The sequence below is a fragment of the Piliocolobus tephrosceles genome, chromosome 18, assembly GCF_002776525.5.
Source record: "Piliocolobus tephrosceles isolate RC106 chromosome 18, ASM277652v3, whole genome shotgun sequence".
Classification (NCBI taxonomy): Eukaryota; Metazoa; Chordata; class Mammalia; order Primates; family Cercopithecidae; genus Piliocolobus; species Piliocolobus tephrosceles.
This window is the reverse complement of record NC_045451.1, coordinates 63,878,831-63,896,097: the sequence shown is the minus strand read 5'-3', so window position 1 is coordinate 63,896,097 and position 17,267 is coordinate 63,878,831. Positions and strand designations below refer to the sequence as shown.

At 45.2% G+C, this 17,267-nt stretch overlaps 1 protein-coding gene and 1 non-coding gene across 4 annotated transcripts in view; one reads left to right on the top strand and one right to left on the bottom strand.

Annotated features, from left to right (window-relative positions):
* Nucleotides 1-2,417: 2,417 nt before the first annotated feature.
* On the bottom strand, nucleotides 2,418-2,550 carry LOC111553630. Its single transcript, XR_002735013.1, has one exon. It is a non-coding gene; the product is annotated as a small nucleolar RNA SNORA70 (small nucleolar RNA).
* Nucleotides 2,551-11,555: 9,005 nt separating this feature from the next.
* LPIN2 (lipin 2) overlaps nucleotides 11,556-17,267 on the top strand; it is an 84,167-nt gene continuing 78,455 nt past the window's right edge. The window contains exons 1-2 of one of the 3 annotated variants that reach the window (XM_023228371.3): nucleotides 14,114-14,338; nucleotides 16,792-16,912. The gene's annotated coding sequence lies outside the window, so the exon portion shown is untranslated. Of the gene's footprint in view, nucleotides 11,752-14,113; nucleotides 14,339-16,791; nucleotides 16,913-17,267 lie in introns of those variants that run through there. The other 2 variants (XM_023228366.3, XM_023228367.3) reach the window with 2 other exon arrangements.

Below are 17,267 nucleotides of genomic sequence, written 5' to 3'. Positions count from 1 at the left end.
TCTTATGTAAAAAAGAAGCAGAGTGACCTAATATTAACTAATCAGTTATTTTTCTATTGTTCTGTCTCCCTGTCTCCCCTTACAAGAAAAATAGCTTTGAAACTAACGCTGTCTTTGTTCTTGGCTTCTGCTCTCTCCGGCCCTTCCCTGTCTGTAAAGACAACTCCTTCTGCTCAGCTCCGAACACTCACTCTATTTCATGGAATGAAGTGCTGCCGGATTCTCATCACAAGGGCAATTGAGATCTTTCAACTACGTTTGTAGAAAATGTGTCTTTTGACACTTCTGTTTAAGGAGCATCCCTTATCAGGGATCTTTGTGCAGGGCCCACACCCAAAAACTGAGGAGAAAGAAAGGAGGAGTTTAAAAGTGTTTTTTTTTTGAAAGGCTTAAGGAGACCAGACGTACCCTGGGAACACCTTCTTAGGGACAGTTCGCAGTAGTTCCAACATTCCATTCAAATTTGTGGCTATTCTGAAAATAATTTAAGACAATGGCTGTTGAACCGAGTAACCTGGAAGCGCCAGGAAATGTTCCGGGCTGGCCTCAGGGTCCTCGCCGTACAGCAGCTTTCAGACACGCTGGTGAGCCGATTTCTTCCTCGGTGAGTGCCTTTTAAAATCTCTCCTCCCCTCTATAGCTTCTAAAATGTTACTATCATTAATTGTTTAGTTATAATGTAAAATATGGGATGATGAAGGCCTAGTGTTACAAAGGATCAGAGACATCTCCAAGTGCTAATAAATCAAATCTTTCTTACACAGAATTTACAGAACACATTTTCTCTATAAACAGCCCAGTTTTAAACTATGGAAGGCAGTGTGTTCTCCAACGGGATCATGATTTTCAGAGTGAGTCTACAGGCAGGTCTCCTTGGATAGGTCTGCCTGCTGAGTGGAACAACAGCCCTGCCTCATCTTGGAATGAATTGTCCCTGACAAGAACTGCCCATGACCCGAGGGGTTCAGACAGCACGAGATTCCAGAGGGGATTTCTGCGCAGCTGCGGTTCCCATACCTTGGCCTTGAAGATCCCTGGTTTTATGACCTGGCAGCACATGACCGGTGAAAAAAGAAAGTCCATTGACCAACTGGAAGAATCTTTGTACCCAGGACTAAGAATGATAACCACCCAGTTCAAAGAAAGCAAACAGGCTGGGTGCGGTGGCTCACGCTTGTCATCACAACACTTTGGGAGGCGGGCAGATCACATGAGGCCAGGAGTTAGGCCAGCCTGGCCAACGTGGCAAAGCCCTATCTCTCCTAAAGATACAACAATTAGCCAGGCCTGGTGGTGCATGTCTGTAATCCCAGCTACTCTGGATGCTGAGGCATGAGAATCACTTGAACCTGGGAGGTTGCAGTGAGCTAAGATCGTGCCACTGCCCCCCATCCTGGGCGACAGAGGGAGACTCTGTCTCAAAAAAAATAAATAAATAAAAAAAATAAATGAATAAATTTAAAAACCTAAATGGAGTGATCTGGGGCTATGTATATGTGAGTGACTTACTAGGAGTCTTCATGTTTCTACTAGTTTTTTTTCCCACTTCTGACCCATTTTGTGTAACTTATTCTTCCTCACCTTTTAGAAGGATTTTTTACAAAACAAACTGCAGTGCCTTATTGAAAGACCATTCCTTGCAGTGCTATAGGAAAGTTCTAGGGAACACTAAGTTTGTCTTATAAGTGTGAACGGAAATTTACAGAGCTTATAGGAGCACAAAAACGTTTAAAAAATGCGGATGTATATATTTATTAATTCATTCTCCTTTACCCTTCATCTATTTTAGTTTATATTGTGAAATAACAGTACACACAGACACCTATGTATCCATCACACAGGCCAAGAAACAGCACATTCCCCTGCTCTAGACTTACACCCAACTCGGATTGCACTGTCTCTCTCTTTCCTGCACTGCAATTTCTGTCATTTCCTTTTTTTTCTTTATAGCTGTTATCACCTATTTTATCTTGAAACAGTATATCATTTTTGGAATAGAATAAGTAGAGTCATGCTTTAATCTTGTGATGTCTCTTTGCTTAAGATTTTCTTTTTGAAATTCATCCATGTTGATGTAAATCAGTAGGATTTCATTATATGATTACACCACAATCTAAGTATCTATCCCACGCTTGGTCGACACTCATGTTGTTTCTTTGCAATTATGAGCAATGCTGCTCTATTTCTGTATGTGTCTTTCAGGGCACTCGGGCAAGAATTTCTAGAGGCATGTACCTAACATTGGAATTACTGGTCCCTGTGTGTGTTCATGTTCAACTGTTTTCTAAAGTTGTTATAGTTTGACTCTGGGTACCTGTAGTCCCAGCTACTTGGGAGGCGGAGGGAAGAGGATTGCTAGAGGCTAGGAGTTCAAGTCCTGTCCGGGCAACATAGGGAGTCAGAGACACGAACACCCATCTTTAAGACCTGGTTTCTTAGAGCAACCCATACAAGAAACAGGCTTCATACACTACCAGGGAAGCTGCTGTTTGCAGCCATTGCACATGTACAACTTCTTTAACATGGATGTTCGTGTCTCTGACCTTGCACTACCCCAGTGTAGGCTCCAAACAGGCATGCGAGGTGCCTTTGGAAAGAAAGCCCCAGGGCACTGTGGCCAGGGTTAACATTGGCCAAGTTATCACGTCCCTCTGCACCAAGCTGCAGAACAAGGAGCATGTCATTGAGGCCCTGTGCAGGGGCCTCATCTCATCTCATCTCATCTCATCTCAAAGAAGTGGGGCTTCACCAGGTTGAATGCTGATGAATTTGAAGACATGGTGGCTGAGAAGCGGCTCATCCCAGATGGCTGTGGGGTCAAGTACATCCCCAGTCGTGGCCCTCTGGACAAGTGGCGGGCCCTGCACTCATGATGGCTTCCACTCTGCTGCCCCCTGTTAATACTCACCAATAAATTCTACTTTCTGTCCCCCAAAAAAGTGGTACCATTTGGATTTGAACCAGTGATGTGTCTGAATGCTGGTTGATCATTGGCATTAGTAACACCTCCAACAGTTGGCATTGAACAACTTTAAAAATTTTAACCATTCTGGCCAGGCGTGATGGCTCACACCTGTAATCGCAGCACTTTGGGACGCCGAGGTGGGTGGATCACATGAGGTCAGGAGTTCCAGACCAACTTGGCCAACGTGGCAAAACCCGGTCTCTACTAAAAATACAAAAATTAGCTGGGCCTGTAATCCCAGCTTCCTGGGAGGCTGAGGCACGAGAATTGCTTGAAACCGGGAGGTGGAGATTGCAGTGAGTCAAGATCACGCCACTGCACTCCAGCCTGGGTAACAGAGCAAGACCGTCTGAAAAAAAAAAAAAAACATTAATTAATTTTAAAAAATTCAATCATTCTGATGGGTGTGTGGTGGTATGTCACTGCAGTTTTAACTTACATTCTCCTGATTACTTGTCGGGCCTCTGAGTTCAAGCTAAGCCATCATATCCCCTGTGACCTGAAGCAACTGAAGATCCACAAAGGACGTGAAAATAGCCTTAAGTAATGACATTCCACCATCGTGATTTGTTCCTGCCCCACCCTAACTGATATGATATATTCTCCCCCCCGCCCTTAAGAAGGTACTTTGTAATACTCTCCCCGCTCTTGAGAGTGTACTTTGTACGCCTATCCCAAACCTGTAAGAACTAATTCTAATCCCACCATTCCTTTGCTGACTCCTTTTTCGGACTCAGCCCCCCTGCACCCAGGTGAAATAAACAGCCACATTGCTCACACAAAGCCTGTTTGGTGGTCTCTTCACACGGACGTACGTGACATTACTAATGAAATTAAACATCTTTTCATAAGTTTATGGGCATTTGTGCTTATTTTTTGTGAAATTCATCTTCATTTCTTTTGCTAACTTTTCTATTGATTGCGAGATTTTTACTTACTGATTCATAGGAGTTCTTTATATATTCTGGATTCTAATCTTGGATTGATTATGTATGTTGCAAATATATTCTCCTGGAATGGTGCTTATTTTTGTTTTGTTTTGTTTTACTCTTTTTACGGTCTCTTTTAAAGAAGTACTAACTTTAATGTAGTTAAATGTATCAATCTTTTCCTTTATAGTTAGTGCTTTTTGTGTCTTGTTTAATAAATCCTTTCACTCAGAATTTGATAGCATATTCTATCTTGTCTCCTAAAAATTTTGTATCACGAATCACGGAGTCTAAGTTGACATTTATTATAAAAAAATCAATCACAATTTCAGAAATGGTAAAATGCGGAAAAGAAAGCATATCCTTAAAATGATGACAGGAGCACAATTTTGATTTGTCGTTTAGATCTTTAATCCAACTAAAGCTGATTTTGGGATATGATGCGGAGTTGAGTCTAAATTTAATTTTCCCATATAGATAATCGCTATGGTTTGAACATATTCCCCAAACTTCATGTGTCGGAAATGTAATCCCCAGATTCATATGTTGATAGTATCTGGAGGTGGCACCTTTGGGAGGTAATTGGGATTAGATAAGGTCATCAGGGTGGAGCCCCCAGGCTGGGACTCGTGGCTTTATAAGAAGAGGAGGAGGGACCTGAATGAGCATCCCTTGCCCTCTTGCCACCAGAAGCCCTCTGCTAGGTTACAGCATGAAGGACTTTACCAGATGCGGCCTATCCATCTTGGACTCCCAGCCTGCAGAATTGTGAGCCAGAGAAACTTCTTTTCTTTATAAATTACCCAGTGTGTGGTATTTTGTTATAGCAATGAAAATAAATACAATAGTCAACTGCCTCCTAACCATTTATTGAAAAATCCGTCTTTTCCTCAATATTCTGAATTGCCCCCTCTGCCATACATCAACTGTCTGTATATGTTGAACCTATTTCTGAGCTTTCTATTGCAGTTTTAAAAAATGGCTAGGTGTGGTGGCTCACACCTGTAATCCCAGCGCTTTGGGAGGTCGAGGGAGGAAGATCACTTGAGTTCAGAAGTTCGAGACCAGCCTGGGCAACATAGTGAGACCCTGTCTTTTTTTTTTTTAATCACTTTATTAAAAAATAAAATAAAATTAATTTACTTTTTATATTTTCTTATTTATTTTTAGTTTTTAAAATAGAGATGGGGTCTTCCCACGTTGTCCGGGCTGGCCTTGAACTCCTGGCCTCAAGCAATCCTCCCACCTTGGCCTCCCAAAGTGCTGGGATTACAGGTGCAAGCCACTGTGCCTGGCCTAATTATTAAACTGACAAAAGTTACATATATTTATGGTGTACAACATGATACATGCATACATTGTGGAATGGCTAAATCCAGTGGATTAACATATTCATTACCTCACATACTTTTCTGTGTGTGTGTGGTAAGAATTTCTATTGCATTAGATTGGCCTATTTGTCTGCCCCTATACTAATATCACCCTGCCTTCATCCTATAGTTTTAATGTATAGAAAGTAATTCCTCCCTCTCTGTTTTTCTTCAAGAGTCTTTTAAAGAGGTAACCTCTATTTGGAATGAAATTGCATTGAATTCATAGATCAATTTATTAAGAATTAATATTTTTATGAGATTCGGTCTTTCTATCTCCAAATATGGTATTTCTCTAACTAGGTCTTCTTCATAGTTTTTCATTGAAGTTTCTTAATTCTCTTTATTGAGGTCTTGCTGGGCATAGTGGCTCATGCCTGCAATCCCAGCACTTTGGGAGGCTGAGGCAGGAAGGTCACTTAAGCCCAATAGTTCAAGACCAGCCTGAGTAACATAGTGAGACCCTTGTCTCCACAAATTTTTTTTTTTTTTTGTGAGATGGCATCTCACTCCGTCACTGAGGCCGGAGTGCAATGGTGCGATCTTGGCTCACTGAAGCCTCCAACTTTCAGGTTCAAGCAATTCTCCTGCCTCAGCCTCCCGAGTAGCTGAGACCACAGGTGTGTGCCACCACTCCCAGCTAATTTTTGTGTTTTTAGTAGAGATGGGGGAAATCTCACCATGTTGGCCAGGCTGGTCTCGAACTCCTGACCTCAAGTGATCCACCTGCTTTGGCCTCCCAAATTGCTGGGGTTACATGCGTGATACCCTGCCCAGCCTATTGCCACAAAAAGTTTTAAACAAGTTAAAAAAAATTTTTTTCAGCATGGTGCTGCAAGCCTGTGGTCCCAGCCACTTGGGAGGCTGAGGTGGAGGATCCCTTGAGCCCAGAAGTTGAGGCTGTAGTGAGCTGTGTTCATGCCACTGTACTCCAGCCTCGGTGACACAGTGAGACCCTGTCTCAAAAGAAAGAATTAAAAAATTAAAAGTTTTGCTCAAATTTTGTTAGATTTATTCCTCAATCGCTTATTTTTTATTACTCTAAACGTATCTTTCAAAAAATCTCATCCCAAACTACTTATCACTGGTATACACAAATGTTAACAATTTTGCATATTGATTTTAGCATCCAGCAACATTACTAAACTCTCATATTCATTTCAATAGGTTATGTATATATTCTTTTGAATTTTGCACCCATACAATCATGTCATTGTGATTTCTTTCTTTCCAATACGTACATATTTGATTTCTTTGTCTTACCTTATTCCACTATTAGAACCTCTAGTACTATACTGAATAGAAGTGGAGATGTCCGCACACTTATGTTCCTCATTTTAAAATTTTATTTCTTTTTTATTATTTATGTATTTTTTTGAGACACAGTCTCACTCTGTCACCCAGGCTGAAGGGCAATGTTGTAATCTCGGCTCACTGCAACCTCTGCCTTCCAGGCTCAAATGATCCTCCTACCTCAGCCTCCCAAGTAGCTGGGACGACTGGCATGTACCACCATGCCTGGCTAATTTTTTTTTAGAGATAGGATTTCGCCATGTTTCCCAGGCTGATCTCAAACTCCTGGGCAAGTGATCTGTCTGCCTCAGCCTCCCAAAGTGCTGGGATTACAGGCGTGAGCCACTGCACCCAACCCCTCATTTTTTTTTAAAGCTATGATTACTTATGATACTCGCTACATACGCTTTTGTAAATTCCTCCTTTTTTTCAAGGAAGATATTCCTAGTTTCCTATGAATTTTATCTGGTTGGATATTCAATGTGATCAAAGGCTTTTTCTGAACCTGCTGAGATTATCATAGGATTTTTTTTCCTTTAGTCTTTTAATGTGGTGAATTACATTAACTGATTTTCTCATTTTAAACTAACCTTGCATTCTCGGATAAGCCAGTTTGGTTATAATGTATTACCTTGCTGGATTCATATTGTTGAAATTCAGCTCAGGACTTTTGTGTCTTTATTTAAGAGTGTTTTGGCCTGAGATTTTTGTTTCTGACACTCTCCTGATCAGATTTTGATACAAGGCAATGCCAGCTTCATAAAGCGAGTTGAGGGATAATCTCCTTTTCCATACTGAGTGTGAGATTGGAATTACTTATTCCTGGAATGTTTGGTAGAAGTCACTGGCAAACTGTTTTAGCTGGATTTTTCTTTGCAGAAAACATTTAACAACAGATTCAACTTCTTGGACAGTTACGAGTTTCAGTTTTATTAATTTACGTTTGTTGGAACTTCACAAAGTTCTTTTACCTTTGTAAGTTCTACATCATGTGTGATTATAGCGTCCTCTTTATGCTTCACATTGTGTGTTGTGCCTTCTCTTTTATCCCTGATCATTTTTCACCAGAAGTTTGTAATATCTGTCTTTCACAAATGCAGTGTTTGGCTTAGTTGGTTCTATCCATCGCATGTTTGCGTTCGATTTTACTATTTTTTTTTTTTTGAGACGGAGTCTCGCTCTGTCGCCCAGGCTGGAGTGCAGTGGCCGGATCTCAGCTCACTGCAAGCTCCGCCTCCCGGGTTTATGCCATTCTCCTGCCTCAGCCTCCGGAGTAGCTGGGACTACAGGCGCCCGCCACCTCGCCCGGCTAGTTTTTTGTATTTTTTAGTAGAGACAGGGTTTCACAGTGTTAGCCAGGATGGTCTCGATCTCCTGACCTCATGATCCGCCCGTCTCGGCCTCTCAAAGTGCTGGGATTACAGGCTTGAGCCACCGCGATTTTACTATTTTTAAGATTTTATCTTTATTATTTCCTTTCTTCCATATGACTTTAATTTCCTGTTCTTTTTCTAACATTTTAGCTCTTTACATTTCAAACAATTTTCTCTTGTAATATAAACTTTTAGGTCTATAAGTTTCCCCTTAACAACTTGCTCAGTTTTATCCCTCATATTTTCATACATGGTATCAAATATTTGATATATAGCATTTAAATGTTGTCACATTTCCATAGTGCTGTTCATTGGCCCATGGATTTCCAAATAGGTTTTTCTAGTTACTTCTTAAAAAAGTTGATTATTGGCCGGTTACGGTGGCTCAAGCCTGCAATCCCAGCACTTTGGGAGGCCGAGACGGGCGGATCACGAGGTCAGGAGATCGAGACCATCCTGGCTAACACGGTGAAACCCCGTCTCTACTTAAAAATACAAAAAAACTAGCCGGGCGTGGTGGCCAGCGCCTGTAGTCCCAGCTACTCGGGAGGCTGAGGCAGGAGAATGGCGTAAACCTGGGAGGCGGAGCTTGCAGTGAGCTGAGATCTGGCCACTGCACTCCAGCCTGGAGACTCCGTCTCAAAAAAAAAAAAAAAAAGTTTATTCTTGTCTTAATTGCATTGTGATCAGAGGATATAGTCTGTATGATAAACATTTTCCTTTCTTTCTTTTCTCTCTCTCTTTCATTCTTCCTGAGACAGGGTTGTGCTCTATTGCCCAGGCTGGAGTGCAGTGGTGCAATCTGGGCTCACTGCAACCTTAACCTCTAAGGCTTAATCAATCCTCCCACCTCAGCTTCCCGAGTAGCTGGGACTACAGGCACACGCTACCCCTCACAGCCAGCTAATTTCTTACATTTTTAGTAGAGATGAGGTCTCTCTGTGCTGCCCAGGCTGGTCTCAAACTCCTGAGCTCAAGCTGTCTTCCCGACTTGGTTTCCTGAAGTGCTGGGATTACAGTTGTGAGCCACTGTGCCCGGCCAATGCATTCAGAATTTTCAGATTTGTTGAGACTTGCTTATATATTTTATTTTATTTATTTATTTTATTTTATTTTTTGAGATGGAGTCTACCTCTGTTGCCCAGGCTGGAGTGCAGGTGGCCCGATCTTGGCTCACTGCCTCTGCATCCTGGGTTCAAGTGATTCTCCTGCCTCAGCCTCCTGAGTAGTTGGGACTACAGGCGTGCACCACCACACCTGGCTAATTTTTGTATTTTTAGTAGAGATGGGTTTCACCATATTGGCCAGGCTAGCCTCGAACTCCTGACCTCAAGTGATCTGCCTGTCTTGGCCTCCCAAAGTGCTGGGATTACAGGTGTGAGCCACTGCACCTGGCCTATATGTGTTTTATATGTTCATATGTGACCAGCTTTAGTGAGGTTTCTGGGTTGTCTTGAGAAGTAATTTTTTTTTTCTTATTCTACTATTTTGCTTTTGCAATTCTACCTTTATTGGGTCTTCTATTAATCTCCCCACTTAAAGTACATATTAACTTTTACTTCTGCTGCACAGAACTCCCAAGGCTTCAAAAATCAACATTCAAACTCACTGGATTCAGCAAAAACTCTCTAGGCATATGCTGACTTTGGGCTCGGCTTATCTCTCTAGGTTCTGACCTTCACCCTGTCCTGGGGCAATTTCTTAATTTCTTGCCAGTTTATAGATGCCTTCCAGAATAGATTTTTATTATTTTGCCCAGTATTTGTGTTTTTGTTTTCAGTGTGGGAAGCTTGGTCTAGACACCCAGCTGAGCATATTAGATGAAATAGAAATCTTCACTTATTTTTTCATCACATATTTATTGAGCACCTACTATGTGTTTAATAAGTACTATAATTGTGATCTGTACAAGGTGGACTGAGACACAAGAAAAAATACATTGACTGGGGTAGGGCAGTAGGGCAATTGAGGGAAGGTAGTGGGAGGTAAAAATGCAAGTTTGTGTTGGGCCAGGTGGCTCACGCCTGTAATCCCAGCACATTGGGAGACCAAGGTGGGCAGATCATTTGAGGTCAGGAGTTCAAGATCAGCCTGACCAACATGGCAAAACCCCGTCTCTACTAAAAACAAATTTAAAAAAATAGTTTTGGTTCATTCATTTGATGGCTAAATAATAACTTTTTTAGAAAGAGAAGAAAAAAATAGAGGTTTAGGAGTCAAGGAGGGCTGAAGGCAAATTCTAGCATCCCTGCTGATGAGCTGTGAGATCTGAGGCAAGTCACTCAACATCTCTGTGCTGCAGTTCCTTCATCTATAAACTGGTGTTAGTGATAGACGTTGAATTACTAGAAGAGCTGGGCACACAGTGGTGGTACAGAAAATGCTGGCTATTCTCTGTCCTCACGGAGAAAGGGATGCAGAAGCTGGGAACAACAAAGCTATTTTTCTAAGGCTGAATCATCTCCCCTGAGAGCTGCCAGATAGGAGGGCATAGGACCACCTGCTTCCAACTCCAGGCTTGATTCTTATTCTAGAGAAAATCCCTCTCTGCTTTCCAGATTCCCTCAAAGATATGCCTTCTCTCTGGCCCTCTCCCCCTTGACTTAGATAGGTTCCTCACTGAGCATAGAGTTTTGGAAATAAAAGACAGGAAGGAAATGTCTTGCAGACAACTTCTGCTTTCCACTCTGCCAACAACCTCGTGAGACAAGCAGAATGCCTGGGTGCATTCTTATAAGGAGAAGCAGAAAGAGAGAACTCTAAGGAAAAACACAGAAGTTAATATATGAAAAATGATTCTTGCCAGCTACCGTGGCTCAAGCCTGTAATTCCAGTACTTTGGGCGGCTAAGGTAGCTTGATTGAGCCTAGGAGTTTGAGGTTGCAGTGAACCGTAATCACACCACTGCACTCTAGCCTGAACAACAGAGTGAGACCGACCCTGTCTCAAAAAAAAAAAAAAAAAAAAAAATCCTGTTGCAAAAGGGATGATGGAATGGCTGAAGCATATAGACTGGAAGGTGCAGGAGAGAAAATCAGACAGAAAAGGAGCACACTGGATGCCATGCTAGGGAACTTGGCTTGTTTAGTCAAGACAATAGGTTGCCAACCACCTGTGCCATGGCCAGGTCTGCAATTCAGAGTAGAGGATGCTTGGAACTGGGCAGGACTAGAGGGTAGGGAGACCAGTTGGCATATTCCTACAATGGACCACGAGAGAGATGGCGAGGGCCTAATCACAAGCAGGGGTGAGTGGTGCAGCGGAGGAGAGCCCTCAAAGCGGCCAATACAGTGGCTCTGCAGAGAGCTAGAGCAGGAGTGACAAAAGTCCCTTAGGAAGGGTAGGAATCATGAGGAGGAATAACGAGGAGAAATGATGGAGGCAGCATGGAGTAGAGGGAAATGAGACTCCCTTCTAGGTTTCTGGCAGGGATGACTAAACAGATGACAGTGCCATCAGCCAGGATAGGAGATTCAGGAGGAGCAGGTTTGAAGAAGCACAAATAATGGGTTTGAATCTGACATCACTGTGGACCTTGCTGGTTGAGGCGCTGAAAGCCACTGAGCACAGGCACGTAGAATTCAGAGGAGTTCCCACTGTTGGGGGGAGGAGTTTCAAGAAGGAAATAATATCAAGAGCATCTTGCCTTGCAGAGATCATGAGGCACGGGACATGAAAGGGGTCTGTTTTATTCAGCAACCAGAAGGTCATCGGTGACTGTAGCTTGAGCAGTTTCAGGGTTAAAGGAGGAGCAAGCCTGTGAAGACGTGAGAAAACCTGAAACTCTTTCAGGTAGCTTGGGTGGAAAGAGACGCTGTGTGGTAAGTCAATAGCCTGAGGGGGAACCGAGGGGCCACAAAAGCTTCTTTTTCAAGCGCAGGAATGAAGCCAGAATTGAGGAAGAGGGGACAATTAGTGGAGTGAGGTTCCTCACCTTGGAGCTGGAAGGCGGTGGGTCAGAGGCCAGTTGAAGGAAGCCCTTTCTTCCCCTGACACTCCAGTGGAGTAGGTGGCCCTGGGGTGGCCCCTCCACCCTTCCTAGCGCAGGAGGTACAGGGATTTATCATGCAACAAACACTGAATGAGTCACCGCTTTGCTTAAGTGGTGGTGTAAGCTAGTAGACATGGGGAAAATGAGGAAAATACTAGCAACTTGAACCACTCGTTCCGAGTGAGGTCTCAAACGCAAGGTTTGGAGGAAGGGAGGGGAGCTCTAGGGCTTTCTGAATGATGAAAGGAAGGAAGGCAGCTTGGCAGAATATTTCCCTCCCAAGGCAGAGATAGAGAAAATAGCCTGAGAGAAACAGGAAAAGTCTAAGTAGGAAAAACGGAAGAAAGGAAAGAAAATAAACGCTAACAGCCTGTTCCAGGTTGCAGACACTAAAGTAGGCACTTTATAAGTTATCACGGGGAATCCACAAAACAATTCTGTAAGAAAGACACTACTATCTTTATTTTATTGACGTAGAAACTGAGGATTAAATTCTTTCTCTAGCTTTAATTTTTCTTCTCCATATTTATAAAATCCATTGAATATGGAGGGGGATATTTTAGTCCTTAAATTTTTATTTTACTTGTGAAGCCAAGTGAGAAGCAGTGAAATGAGGAAAATTCCTAGTGGGCTTGTGCCAGTGCAACTACGTATGTTTCTGTAGGGTCTTGATTACAGATGGGGCAAAACTTGATCGAGTTTCAGAGAAAAGCAGAAGGAACTTAAGTGACGAAGTGGTTGCCTGCTCCCTGGATCCAAGCACCGCCCAGCTACGCTAGGCACTAGTGGGAAGAAACTGGGCTGCAGCCGTGTCCTGCACGCAACAGCTTTGTATATGCAAATACCTAGTTCAGTACCCTCAGAACCGTATAAATGATCACACACAAGATGCACCTCATAAATTAACTGGCATTTATATAGAAATAACATAGGCTTCTGTTCATTACTTTCAATCATAGAATAGTAATAGAATAGGCTGCAAATTAAAAACCAGTGTGCACCAATAGTATATAGCACCAGCAATCTAGTTTGTTTGTTTGTTTGAGACACAGTTTCTCTCCCAGGCTGGAGTGAAGTGGCCTCTGGGCTCACTGCAACCTCTACCCGCCGGGTTCAAGTGATTCTACAGCCTGCGCCTCCCACGTAGCTGGGATTACAGGCGTAATCCCAGCCAACACACCTGGCAAATTTTTGTATCTTTAGTGGAGGCGGGGTTTTGCCATGTTGGCCAGGCTGGTCTCCAACTCCTGACCTCAGGCGATCGACCCGCCTCAGCCTCCCAAAATGCTGGGATTACCGGCGTGAGCCACCGAGCCCGGCCGCATTTCTTTTCTTTTCTTTTTGAGAGGCAGTCTCTCTGTCGCCAGGCTGGAGTGCAATGGCGCAAGCTCGGCTCCCCGGTTCAACTGATTCTCCTGCCTCAGCCTCCTGAGAAGCTGGGATTACAGGCACGCGCCACCACGCCCGGCTGGTTTTTTGTATTTTAGTAGAAACGGGGTTTCTCCATTTTGGCCAGGCTGGCCTCGAACTCCTGACCTCAAGTGATCCGCCTACCTCGGCCTTCTAAAGTGCTAGATTACAGGCGTGAGTCACCCATTTCTTAAAAAGTATATTTTAATGCTGGGGACGCTGGCTTATGCCTGTAATTCCAGTACTTTGGGAGGCCGAGGTGGGAGGATGCTTGAGCCCAGGAGTTGGAGACCAGCCAGGGCAATACAGCGAGACCCTGCCTCGATAAAAAGAAAAAACAACAACAAAAGAACCCTGACATATTTTAAAAAATGAGTTGTGTAATAGGATTTTTTTTTTTTGGTGGGGATGTGAGTAAGCAAAGGAGATGTGCTACTACTATTGATCAAACGGGGATTATAAAACATTCATTCCCTAGACTTTCTTTGCACTTTAATATTCCTTTTTGGCAATTGGACTCTCAGTCCCACGTGACCCGCCGCAGCGTTGCCATGGGGACCGGAAAAACTTTTTTTTTTTTTTTAAAGTAACGCTCCTGTCGCCCGAGGCAGTAGAAAATCGAGGCCCCGCCCTCAGTCGGCCAGGGGCCCAGGCCCGCAGCCCCGGGACTGGGAGCGGTGAGAAGCCGCACGCTTGCCGCTTGCCTGCTGGGGCGCGGCGCGCGGCCGGGAGCGCGCGTCACGTGGCTGGGGCGGGGCCTGCGCGCTGCCCGCCCGCCCGCTGCCGGCTCGGCCGCAGCTGCCGCCGCGTCCCATTCATGAGGGCCGCCCGACTCAGCTGCGGCCCAGGCGGCTTCCGAGACAGCCGCCGCTGCTGGCGCCCCGACCCTGCGCGCGCCCCCGGCCGGCCCCGCCCCCTCGGCTTCCCTCCCCGGCGGGTCCTAGCCGTCGCAGTCCAGCCGCCGCCTCCCCTGAGCCGCCCGCGGGCCGGGAGCGGAGCCGCCGCAGGTAAGTGGGCGCGGGCCGGGTTCCTCACTGGCGTCCCTCCGGGGCTGGCGGCGAGTGTGTGCGCCTGGGGGCTCCCCTCGGCGCGGACCCGGGGCTGTCCTGCCGGAGGCCGGGACCCTCCGGGGCGACGCGGGCCCGGGGCTGTCCTGCTGAAGGCCGGGACCCTCCGGGGCGACGCGGGCTGAGACGTCCCCTCCTCGCGCCCCAGTCCCCGCGCCCCAGTGCCCGCCTCGCAGCGACCGCGCCACGTAGACGCGGTCCCCGTCGCCGCAGGACGGACCCCCGGGGAGCCGGGGGCGGCGGGGCATCGGTGGTGGCTGCTGAGGACTCTGAACCCGCGCACCTCCCCCGCCGCCGCCCTGGGGATGGTTACCCGAGACCACCCCGGCCCCCGGGTTTGGGGCGCGGAGGGGAGTGCGGAAGGCGCGCGGGAGGCCGCGTCTCTATCCCGCCCCCGGCCCTGGGGGAGGGGGCGCCGGGCACGTGATCCGCGGCGAGGCAGGGGCAGCAGAGTTGCTGGTATTTCTTCCCCGCCGCGCTTTGACGCGCACCTCCGCCTTCAGGCCGTGTGGACCGGGTTCAAATGTGGTTGGTTTTGTCAAAGCCCCCAGCCCCCGGTGCAGATCTTAATTTGTAAGGAACATGTTCAGATACAGTTTGTACTGAGAGCCTGTCAACTTCTAACGCCAGCGGATCACCATTTTCTCCACTCGCCTGAATATTTTAAGAGTTTTCATTGAAAATTCAAGATGACATTTTTTAGGCATAATTATGCAAACCAGTACCAGAAAGATCACCCTTCCTTTCAGAAAGGTACTGAACTCTGAATACTTGGAAATACTTTGAAGGACTGCCTAGCAAATGGCCAAACTAATTTTTAATGCACATTTGGGGCTTATCCACTTTTTTTTTTTTTAATTGAAAACTAGGCTCTAGACTTGGTGTCAAGGTAGGCCCTGTTGAAGTTCTTTGCCCAGTAGTGATGCTGGGTGTTACTGTTTATTAAAACTTGGACTGGCTAGATTATAATGTTTTGACCATACAAAGTCGGTTTTGAAATACATTTTGAAATATTTACTAATTATTTAGTGGCCCATACTGGTTTGTGTTTTAACGGTCTGGTATTGATCGTTCTCAGTGGCTTAAGATTGACAAGTGTGGCAGGTGATGCTGAAGCTGGGGAGAAGCGGCAGAGCCGGCCACACAGTGCAGGGGACGGAGACAGGTGCTGGGCTGGTCCTCCTGCAGCATCCTCAGTTGTTCGAGGGCAGTCATCCTCAGGCCATACCCAGCCAGAGGAGAAAAACAACAGTGTGAAGCCACACGTGAAAGCCATCCAACGTCGGCCCTTCCCTCCAATTAAGTTGTAGTTGATTGTGGTATGTCAGACTGAAGCATCTCTTTTATTTCGAGACAAAGTCTCGCTCTGTCGCCCAAGCTGAAGAGTAGTTACGCCATCTCCTGTCACTGCAATCTCTGCCTCCTCTGTTCAAGCGATTCTTGTGCCTCAGCCTCCCAAGTAGCTGGGGTTACAGGCATGAGCCACCACACCCAGCAAATTTTTGTATGCTGGTCTCGAACTGCCGACCTCGGTGATCCACCCCTGTCGGCCTCCCAAAGTGCTGGGATTGTAGGCGTGAGCAACCGCCCCGGCCAGACTGAAGTATCCCCATGCCCAGCTTTTGATAGAGGTAGCCATAGAATGTTAGAAATGAAACGACAGGTTCTGTTTTCACGTTTGATGGCACAGTTGAGAGTCAATAGGGACGCATTATGCTTAAGAGAAGCTGGAAATGAAGTGTTTGAAAACCCTTGAACACTACAGTGAAGCACTGTTAAGCAGCAAATAATAGAGTCAGCTGGGGCTTTGTCTCCTTTATTGCTGGGAGAATGTAGCAATAGAGGTTCTCATCGCCCTGTATTTAGTACTTTTGGTTTTAAGGACTGGACCCAGAGTTCCTGAAAGCCAGACTCCATAGCTGCTCAGTAAGTTCCAAGCACATAGCCGGCTTTGGGATGTGATTCGATCGAGGTCTGTTGAATGAAGGTAGAGGCAGCAGGCAGTTTGTCCTTACCAGGGACCTGGAAGCCGGTGGCACTTCCAGAGTGAGCTCACTTACCTTCCCTGAATGGTGAGGCATGGATGAATATTCCTGGTGGTGCCACGCGTTAGAGGTGGTGAAAGGTCGAATGTTTACTTTATTAATATTACATTATGGCTTGGTTCTCTGTGTCAACAGCTATTTTTCTATGCTTTGGTTACATATTTCCTAATATGTATCAGCACAGTAACGCTTAGCTGGAGACTTTGTCTTGTTAGTTGATAGATTAGTGGTAAGAGGTAGATTTGGTTATCTCCTGTAGATGCTTAGCAATTTAAATTAGGAGATTTTTCTTTAAGCCTGATTTTAAGTCTTTCCATCTTTAATTTAAATCCATTTCTTTTTACTCAGAGCCCAGTGACTGTCATTGAGTGTGTATTTGCCTGACTTGCCGTGCCAGATTGGTAGGCAGTGGTTTGGAATCTTCATTTTGAAATCCTGTTTCTCTCTCTCTCATACCCTTCACTGCTTGGTAAGTTTTTATACTTCTGAATGAGACTCAGGCTCTTGTGACCTACCATTTGCCAGCTTCATGATGAAACAACTCACAAGTTGGTAGAGCCTCCAGTTGGCAGAATCGTATATAGAATGTGTCTTTAAAACTTGAAGAGTTTGAAGGTATTTGTTATAGCCTGGAGAAGTAAGTTTTATGGCTATATCTTGGTAATAAGATATTTGAATAACTTGGCTTTAGTGGCTTTGGTAATTAACTGATTTTTGGAATCCACCTCCCCTGCTGCCGGCTTGAGTCTTCATTTTAGTAACACACTGTGACTAACACTAAACGTTTATTTCACGTGTGTTTCAAGACAAGCGGGAGTGAGTTG